The sequence below is a fragment of the Magallana gigas genome, chromosome 10 (assembly GCF_963853765.1).
Source record: "Magallana gigas chromosome 10, xbMagGiga1.1, whole genome shotgun sequence".
Lineage (NCBI taxonomy): Eukaryota > Metazoa > Mollusca > Bivalvia > Ostreida > Ostreidae > Magallana > Magallana gigas.
The window spans coordinates 11,852,420-11,862,551 of NC_088862.1; the positions used below are offsets into that span (position 1 = coordinate 11,852,420).

At 34.2% G+C, this 10,132-nt stretch overlaps 1 long non-coding RNA gene across 1 annotated transcript; it reads right to left on the minus strand.

Moving 5' to 3' along the window:
• Nucleotides 1-1,770: 1,770 nt before the first annotated feature.
• On the minus strand, nt 1,771-9,509 carry LOC117683668 (uncharacterized). The gene is made up of 4 exons (XR_010709900.1): nt 9,357-9,509; nt 3,840-3,917; nt 3,314-3,490; nt 1,771-1,993 (listed from the first exon to the last, which is right to left on the minus strand). It is a non-coding gene; the product is annotated as an uncharacterized lncRNA (long non-coding RNA).
• Nucleotides 9,510-10,132: the final 623 nt, after the last annotated feature.

The following is a 10,132-nucleotide window of genomic DNA, read 5'->3' on the forward strand; positions in this document are numbered from 1 at the left end:
TGGATTGTGTTTTTCATTGTATCAAGTGCGAACTGTGGAATAATTGAATGCGCCAATTTTATGCTAAGCACAGAATAATGGCCTGTGGGGAAAAAGAAATCGAAACTTGCACTTTTGCAGTCGTCTCTTGCATTTCAAAAACTTTTCTAATTAGTTCGTTCTCTTTATCTTTCAGCATTCAAACATAGACTCTTCACAATGTCGGCCCTGTGATGTTTTCATCTCTTGGGCCTACAAATTGTTCTATAAAGCCAATACCATTATATACATGAAGGGCGTTTATGTATTATAAAAGTGTTCTTCTTATTCATTTATTAGTTTAACGCTATTGTTTTTATTTACATCTTATGTAACCTTCTCATATTTTGTTTTCGTAAAATAAAATAATGTTGTCTTTTCTTTTTCACAATTTCACAGTGTAGGAACGGAAATGTACAGTTTTAGGTAGCGCCGTTTGTTGAAGTGAGTAAACAAATTGTACACGTAGCTCTCCGTACAGTCGAAGATACCAGAAGTCTGAGTGTGATTTTAATCTTATGATTTGATTAATGGAATTTACAAGTTTTTGGAACAATACACTCTGTGGAATCATTTAAATTCGTGGGGTCCAAATTTTGTGGATTGTGGATATTTTGCTTATTTGTGGGGATGTAATTTCGTGGATGTCTCGTGTTTCAGTTTCAGTAAGAAAATTAACTTTCTTTTTATTTCCTTATGGTGAAGATGTAAATTCGTGGGGGAGGGCTTCTCACGAAAACCAATTGAGCCACCGCGAATTTTAATGATTCCACAGTATGTTACAGAAATACAGTGGCACAAGTAGAGAAGTTGTGTGGTTTTTTTTTTTTTGTTTGGTTTTTTTTTTTTGGAAGCATAAATTTCATGTGAACATTATACTTGTAATACTCAATGTTCGTGGTTACATTTCAAGATTATGTGATTCTTATATTCAAAATCCAACCATTACGACCAAAATGATGATATGTAGAGGTAGATACACATCTCAAGAAAATAGTTTGACCTGGTGTTTAATGCTTTTGAAAGTGAAAGTGCACAAATACCTCAGAATATTTAATGCTTTTATTGTTCATACTGTACGCATACCGCTAAACCATCAATAATTTTACTGCACGCGTAGTGCTGTGATAAAGCATAGTGGAGTTTTGATGTCTAATGATAAGTTAATTCAACAGAAAATATGTTCAAACCAGTATTTCCTATACTGCATAAAACATACCCCATTCTATTGCATCATGTTTAACGCACTATATTTACATTCCAAATATTTTTGGCTTATAAAGTGTGTTAAAGGCTACGTCAGTTATGACACTATAATGCACTCAACGGTTAAAATAAAAAGTGTAATTATGACATCACAAACGTTGAACGCTGTAAACTGCAACGTAACAAGCGAAAATCGAAGTTAGTGGCTGTTACAGTGGCTATTCCATTAAAATGAACCTACCCTTAGGATAATACAGGGATTTTAAGGTATAAATTACATTTGCAGACACGACCAGAAGTTAAAAATATAAATATAAGCATTAAATCCTGACTTTTTTTTTAAAGAAACAGTCTCATAATTGCAGCGATGTGTGCATACAAATTTTCATAACGCGCGTTACTCAATTTGTATGCACACACCGCTGCAGTTATGAGACCACATCTTTCAAAAAATCATGATTCAATGCTTTAGTAACCATTCTTTTCGCTGTCACAAAGTATTCTATCAATAAAACCAACGCAACAATTCATTTAATTTCTCTTTCTTGTTTGGAAAATCAAATTTCACAAATAAAAGGGTTTGGAAATGTTATTGCTTCTCCGCTAGTCTCTCCTTGTGCAGATATTTCAAATGCTAATGCCGTAGGTGAAGTAAACTCTATATAATTTGGGCCTAGGTAAGGAAGAGGGTCGCCATTGTCAGTTAACCATGGCGAGGAAACGGAACTTCTCGATCCCTGAATATAAATGGCGAAGAGCGAATTTTGAACTGAAAGAAATTAAAATTAATATTGATTTTATATAACTGGTCGTTTCATGATATTCTCGTATATCCTTAAGAAGAACTTTGTATGAAGAAATTGATTCAATTTTTAAATTAAACACTAAAACTAAAATTAACTAAAATTATATGGCATTTTTCCTTAAAAAAACATCGTGCAATTCTCAATGAATTAAAATATTTCTACGCAAAATGGATTTAAAGAAATACCCAAGAAATAATAACACAAAATAAACAAACAATTAACTTAAATTTAATCTTAAAAAAATAAACACCCATACGAGTGGTTGTACGTGTGGAAGTACACAATGAACTTATTTTAAAATATTTAACTTATAAATTAACCGTTCACTATTTCGTAGAACAAATATGAGAAAAAGGTTAATTCAGACTGCATATCAAGCTGTTCACTAATAAAAGTTGAATTAGCAAGTGCCATCTTTGAAATAAGTACTACTTAATTACGATTGCAAAAACAATCTAATTTCTAAGACGAGTTAATAGATATATGTTTACATTTACCAAGTATGATTACCTCTATTTCTTACGGAAATTGATTGTAATTCATAGCTCTGTGGAAACTGACAAGATCGACTGAAAACTACAAGCCCGTCTTATCGATTGGTTGAAACGTTCTTTTGTGCAATGTCGCCACCTTCTTACCCCGTATGAATCACCAAAGAAAGCATTTTATTGTTTAAATTCTTACAATTTACACCCAATGTGTTTTTTCTTTGTGACTTAAATTCAGACAGCTCTAACTGAACGGTCTGAAATATACATGAACGGGTGAAACAATGAGCTATTGTTAGATTAGCCTGCGTTAGCGGGTTATGTAATTTTTATCTGCAATGATCGCTACTTTTATAACTAGCAGTATTTTATTTTTCATTTTTATGTTTAAGAAATTGGCGAATTGATTGTAAAAGTAAGAAAAAATGAACTAAATTACAAAACTACGTCAGCTAAAGGAAACAGCATACTAGTCTTTAATGGTAGTTTGAGTCTGACATCATCATGACCACTTCGTGCAGACCGTGATTTTTCTTAGGTTGATTAAGGTTCCGACAAATCGTAAAACGGGGCGTGCAGATTTCAGTCCTGTCAGTTTATAAACAGCTATGAATTGCAATCAATTTCCGTAAGAAAGAGAGGAAATCATACTTGGTGAATGTAAATATATTATGGCACTTGCACATAACTGGCTATCTAACGCAGGTTATCTATTTTTCTGTACAATACTTGCTAGGTTTAAATTTAAGCTTATGTGAATTACCAAAGAATCATTTTTTTTAAGTAAAAGTTTACCCATTAAGGATTTCAATCTTTCATACTCAGCTTCGGAGTTCATTAACAGAAGCCGTCCTCCATCATTAGCACACTGTTGTCTGGCGCCAGTATTGCTCTCACGTTCAGTGTACAGACGATAGCATCCCAACACGGGGTCAGCCCTATACCCCGGTGCCGTGCAGGATTCTGGGGATACTGGAACGATTGCATTTAAGCAAATGTATGATTTTTCTTGATCACGGTATCAGTAAAAAAAAATGTAGCAGAGTAGCCTTTTATCTTCGAATAATTTCGGAGAATACTCTCTCTCTCTCTCTCTCTCTCTCTTTTATCTGTGTCTGTCAGTCTGACTATGTCTATCTTTCACTCTCTCATTCTCTCTCTCTCTCTCTCTCTCTCTCTCTCTCTCTCTCTCTCTCTCTCTCTTTCTGGTCTACTGAAGTCTAATGAATGAAAAAGAAAAAAAAATAACGAAACAAAAAAATAGAGAGGAAGATTCTTATTTTCACTTTCAGCCGGATAATATTTTAATTAAACCTATTACCTTTTCTGGGAAAGTTCAAATCAAGAACAACAGTCGTCAATGTTACCAACTCTAGTGGACTAAAGTTGTAGTCCCCATCTAAATAAAAAAAAATCGAATTTCATAGTAAGCATTCCTACATTCCTATGTATAGCACTTGGAATTGTTATTTCAAAATGCGCAAAATCGCAAGAAGCGGTCGGTCCTGGCCTTTAAAAAAATATATTTTTATAGCAATTGCAAACTACATCAATTTGCAATATAGAAGAAGTGCTTTGTGGCAACCTACTTTGAAAAACTTGCGCATTTTGAAAAAAAAAAATATTCAAAATGCTTTAAAGGATGACTGCATTTAAGGACATGCGATATTTGCGAGAAAATAAACTTTTAAAACAAACATTTTTCTTCGAATTGCAGAAGTGGTCAACATCCAAACTGCAACTTTACGAAACTGCGTTAGATAGATGTTTAAGTATTGAATCCTTATTTTTTGAAAGATATAGTCTCATAACTGCAACGGTGTGTGCATACAAATTGAATAACGCGCGTTAGATTTAATGCTTATATATACATTTTTTTTTACCTTCTTGTCTTGTACGCAAATGCGAATTATACCTCAAAATTATTGTATTATCCTATGGGTAAGTTCAAATTAATGGAAGAGCCACAGTAACAGCCACAAGCGTGATCATTGATTTTCGCTTGTGACGTTGTATTTAGCAGCGTTAAACGTTTGTGACGTCACAATTAAAACTCATGATTAAACCTATTAGTACCCTGTCTGTGTTATGGTGCTATATCTGCGGTAGCTTTACATGCAAAATATATATGGAATGTAAATATATACTCTTAGCAAGTTCGAATTTGTTTTTCATATGCAGGGGTCATCAAAATCTCCTGAATCTCCATTCGATATTGAGGACGCCAACTTTTATACTGACCTCATACATAGTTAACGCATGTCCGTCTATTGCTCACCCTTAAAACAGTTGTTGTATATTTGTATTATCTAAGTTATTTCAACGGGTTATTAATAGACAAACATGCAGTCATTGTTTTTATGAGAAAAAACTGCTTCTTCTTACTTTTGCTTTCTCTGTTGTAATCAAGGGTTGATACATGTTGAATATTATAATTACCACGTGATTTCTCACCTCAGGTTACTTTGTGAATACAAAGTTCTATCACGTGACGTGTGTTATGTACTGACTTGAACAATGTTTTTGAACACGTTGAGTTGCCAAGCATTGACTTAAAGTCTCCTGTACTTAAATGGACGTTGCCTTATTATTGAAACCATAATAAATGGTATACTTGTTCCATATAGTTAGCATTACCTCTCATGCATATTGGAAATTTATCTATTTGTTTTCTATAATTTTTAATTTGTAATGTATGTAAATGAAGGATTTTATTGGTTAAATATTATCCTTTATAAATCTGGGTTGGTGAAAGCTAAGGTGTCTAAAATTTGTCTTAGCCTTTTTGACAGGTTTATAAGATGCTTACGTACTAGTATATATTTTTCAGTAGACCAATTATTGTAAGAGTAATTTGTACGAATGGACCAACAGTTTTTGAATGATGTTTCATCTATTAGACAATATTAAGAAAATAACAAATGTACGGTTACTCTTTTCCGTGAAAGATTAATTCTGCGTTTACGTTGACTTTTGTGGGATTTATTAGTGATTTTAATGACTTGTTATTTTTGGAACTTTTATTCTTGTTAAAAAATGGACCAATGCCTAGACAAGAACTACGATTCAGAACCAATGGCCGTCACTGGCAAAGGTCGTTACGACCAATCTTTTATTTAAAAAAGGATGCATCTGAAAAAAAAAATTGAGTCATTTGTGTATTCAATATAGAAACAAATGACGTAAAATCAAACTATGTTAACACTGACACAAACAATGCAGAAAATGCAGGAACGTATGTTTAGTAATCCTATGAAAATTGGAAAGAAGCGAAAAGAGCAGGACAACCCCCAGTCAGCTTCAACAAGCAAAACAACTAAGCAGAACAGTGAATCTGAAATCAAGTCCTAGTGCTTAAGTTTGGCTGAAAAATGTGGCGAACCGATCTACGAAAAGTTAGCGAAAGTTGACGGTATGAGAAAAAAGCTCATTATGGAATGAAATATCAAAGAAAGAAAAAATACTGCAGATCAAAAGACGGTACTTGTTTGGTCATGGCCTAAGTGAACACTTAAGTCTGGGCCCACTTGAACCAGAAAGTCAGGACTAAAGTTGTCCGCCTTCAAAAGTCCCAGGCACTGGTATGTAAAGCCATTGTGCTCCAACCTCAACAATTAGATTTATTGTTGAAGGCCGGAAAAGAAGTGTCGAATCAACACCAATAAGTGATATGATAAGACTAATATGGAAATAAGTTAATGACTTTTGTATATTGTGACCTGTGATATCGGCGCAGAAAGCCTTTACTTCAGCCGGACAAAAACGAGGAGTTTAAAGCATTGTGTTGTGATGATCATCCAGTGACGGATAACTTGTTGGGGACGACCTCGGATAAGTTGTAGAGGACATCTTCAAGGGAAAAAAGTTGGTTTCAAAATATCGGGAACTTTCCATATAAAGATTTAAAAACTACAGCCGAAATTCGTTTGGACATGGTTACAAGCCTACATACAACCATCATGGAGAAGTTGTAGAGCAAACCTATTTTTGGGGGCACAGATCCGTGCAACCGTTCCGGAAAAAGTTCCCGAACACTAAGAACGGTACAAACAACGGAAATAAGGCCACAAAACGACGTGAGCAATCTTAATGTATGCTTTACGAACACAAATTATAACTGTTAAGCGGGTATTATATCCTAGTGCATGGAAGCGTGGACCGATGTTACTTCTGATACTTCTTTTCTGTCGTATGTAGGAGGGTATTTAATCGAATTCGATGAAGTACCTCATCAAATGTGTTCTGGTGTTCGCCTTAGCAAGAGAAATCCAACATTTACTTGATAGCAAAATCATTAAAAAAGTGAAAAATTCGGACACGGTTACAGAGCCAGCCGGACAAAAAGCATCCGATACCCAAAATGAGACTTGGTGTTTTTCGTGTGTCCGGCAATCGTTTAAAAACAAAGGCGTACCGGACGAGGCTATCGAAATACTCTTCTCCTCGTGAAGAGAATCGACAAAAGAAACAATATTTAGCACATCAACAAAAAATGGCTTTTTTGTCATCCAAAACAAATTGATATTCTTAACACAAATGTGAATTATGTTTTAGAATTTTTTAAACCAGGTTTAGATACTGTGGCGTTAATACTGTAAGGAGTGCATATCTTCTTTTATGCACTTAACAAATTCTGCCATTATTTGTTCACATCCGTTACCTAGATACAACGTTGCATGGATTGTAGATATTGTGTTAAACTATTTGCAAACTCAAGAACCTTTGAGTGAATTAGCTTTGGCAACTCACAAGTTCTTAATGTTACTAACACTGTTGTATAGACAAAGAGGTCAAACACTACAGTTGTTAGACATAAGAAATATTTGTATATAAGATGACTGTGTAAACATTGGAATTGATGATCTTTTAAAAACATCAAGTCCTGTAAAACATTTTTTTTTTTGGGGGGGGGGGTTGTATCTTTCTTGTTACCCAAATGATAAAAGACTTTGTATCGTCCGATAGAATTATGAGACATTACCTGAGGGAACAAAAGATCTAAGTAAATGTTACAACCTTATTTATCGCGACACAGAAACCCCACAGGAGGGTGTGTGCGGCTGGAATCAACATCAGCATATTCAAATCCTGCAGTACTAGGGCGGCATCCAGAAGTGCAGCACTTGGGCGCAAACTCACCATTGCTACTATCTTAAAGATTGTTGGATGAAAAAATGACAGAAAATTTTATCATAAACCCGTTTTGATTGGTATAACTTTAGGAAAAAAGGTGTTGGCAAGATTTGATAAATTGTGAAAGATTTTGAAGTGATTGTAAGAAATTTGTATGCAAATGTTGAATAGATTTAGTACCTAGAACCGACTACCGTTTTGTTCTGAAAACAAGAGAATATAATTATATAGCAATACATGTACATGAAGATAAGAAATAATGAGCTTAAAATATTATCATTATAATCCATGTCAAATACATACACATAAGAAAACATAATGAGTGTCTGATGAATTTCAATAGAAACAAGTATGCACCCTGGATTATTTTTTAGGATTTATCAACTCTTGAATCTCATTTGAGGCTGAAGCACCCTATTGGGAGAGGAAATTCTTAAGTGGGGTGATCAAATGCCTTCCCGTATATTAGAAACATACACCAACGCAAGAAAAAAACCCTGACAAATCCAATTTAAGCCATCAAATATGAATCACGTAGAAAGCTTATGGCTTCAGTTGATTCCTCGTCAACCTTCCAGGTAAGTCTTGTTTAACTTAAGAATTATACAATAGACCAATCCACACTTTACAAAAGTTATCTCCCTTGGCCGCCATCTTTGGGGAAAAACCCATATATTTCTCACAGTAGCCTTTGTAGTTTAGAGGATTGTAACTTCGTCATTTGACATTAGAAATCGGTTTCCTTTGTGAATTTTGATTGCCCCAAGTTGGGGCAAACCACACATCAAAGGAATAAATTAAATCCTAAGAGATTTCTTCACAGGACGCCCAAATATTTGGTTGCATAAAGAAGGGAAAAGTTGTTTTTTCCCTTTTGACCTTTGGGTTGACCCCGCAAAGGGGAACAACTTTTGCAAAGTGTGGATTGGACTATACAACAATTGCAACGTTTGACGTGCCATATACGTATTACAACAATAAAAATATTACTTTCGTGATTCTTGTTCGTTAGTTATCACACAATCTCTTTTAATCATTCATTGTGTATAAGTGCGTGTGTTACTTTTCTTTTTTATGATGGAATGGTTATACAATACCTATATCATATTTCTGATTGCACTAATGTAGGTTTTGTTTAAGCACAGATGTGTTCACTGTTTGTTATAGTGACTCAAGACTGGTGGAAGACATAATGAACGATACACACAAGTTTCATAACAAGCTCAGTGACTTTAACTTAGAGATCGACAGAGCACAGCGAAAATTCAAGTAATTAAAAAGTCAAATATATTGGATATGGGGTTCCCCATATCTACGCTTGATTTAAGGGTGGTATGGGACACCTCCATATTGAGGCATACTTTATATTGAAATAAACAATACATTCTAGTATAAATTATACATGTTTTCTTCCCTAAAAGTGTTACCTTAAAGCGTAGCGCAGTGAGTTAGAGTGTTAGCCAGCAACAAATCTGTAAATCAGCTGGGGCTTTTATAATTCTTACCTTTCCAATAACATATAAAACAAATTTTTTGGTTAAATATTTTAAAATTTGAAATTTGAAACCAGTGAAAGTATTTTAATTACAATGTAATTTTGTCTACGTTAATATCGACAGGTATCCCATAACACCTTTAGCACATGAACTGATGGACTAGGAAGATTGTAAACAAATATTCAATACCTAATATGTGTTGTACTTACAGTATGATGCAGCAAGAGCCGAACCAACCAGCACTCCACTCAGAAGGACTCGGTTGTTTGTTGTCATGGCAACAGTATTCATTATCATGAATGAAATCACAGTGGATATCATTACATACTTCATCAGGTCTTATGTCTCCGGATTAGTTAATCTACAAAAATGTACATGGAATTTTAAAATTATTTTTAGGTTACTGCATATTCCTTATTTTACGAACACTTTCAATTCTGCGATTTAACCGTTTTGAATCAAATCCCGAGGAGATAAAATCGCGACCACCAATTTTTTTTTAATCAAAGTTCCTTTAGTTTACATCTGTCCGAAAATAAAAGCAAGATTTTAATATCCTCGAGATGTGCTTTGTTGCGATTTTACGTGGACATTACTTTTGAGCGTTTAAGAAGGAATTTACCGTATAATTTGAATAGTGTATCAATAATATGCATTTTCTTCAAAAGCACAAGATACGCTGGATAAAATGAAATGAAAATTAATTGATTTTTTCATCGTTGTCGTTTCACGGCGCGAAAAATAATTGTTTAGTAAATGGATGATATTTGATCTTGATCTTGTCAGGTATAAAGAAATTATTTACCACCAAAATAGTAAAAAAAAAATTAAAAACCCCAAAAAACAAACATCCATCCGATTCTCCATCAGCAACCCCCCTCCCCCCCCCCCCCCCTAAAATATAACTTAAGAATATATAAAAATGAATCAAAAACCTAATTATACCGACCATAAAACCCTCGTTTGCGATGGGTATATGTAGTGA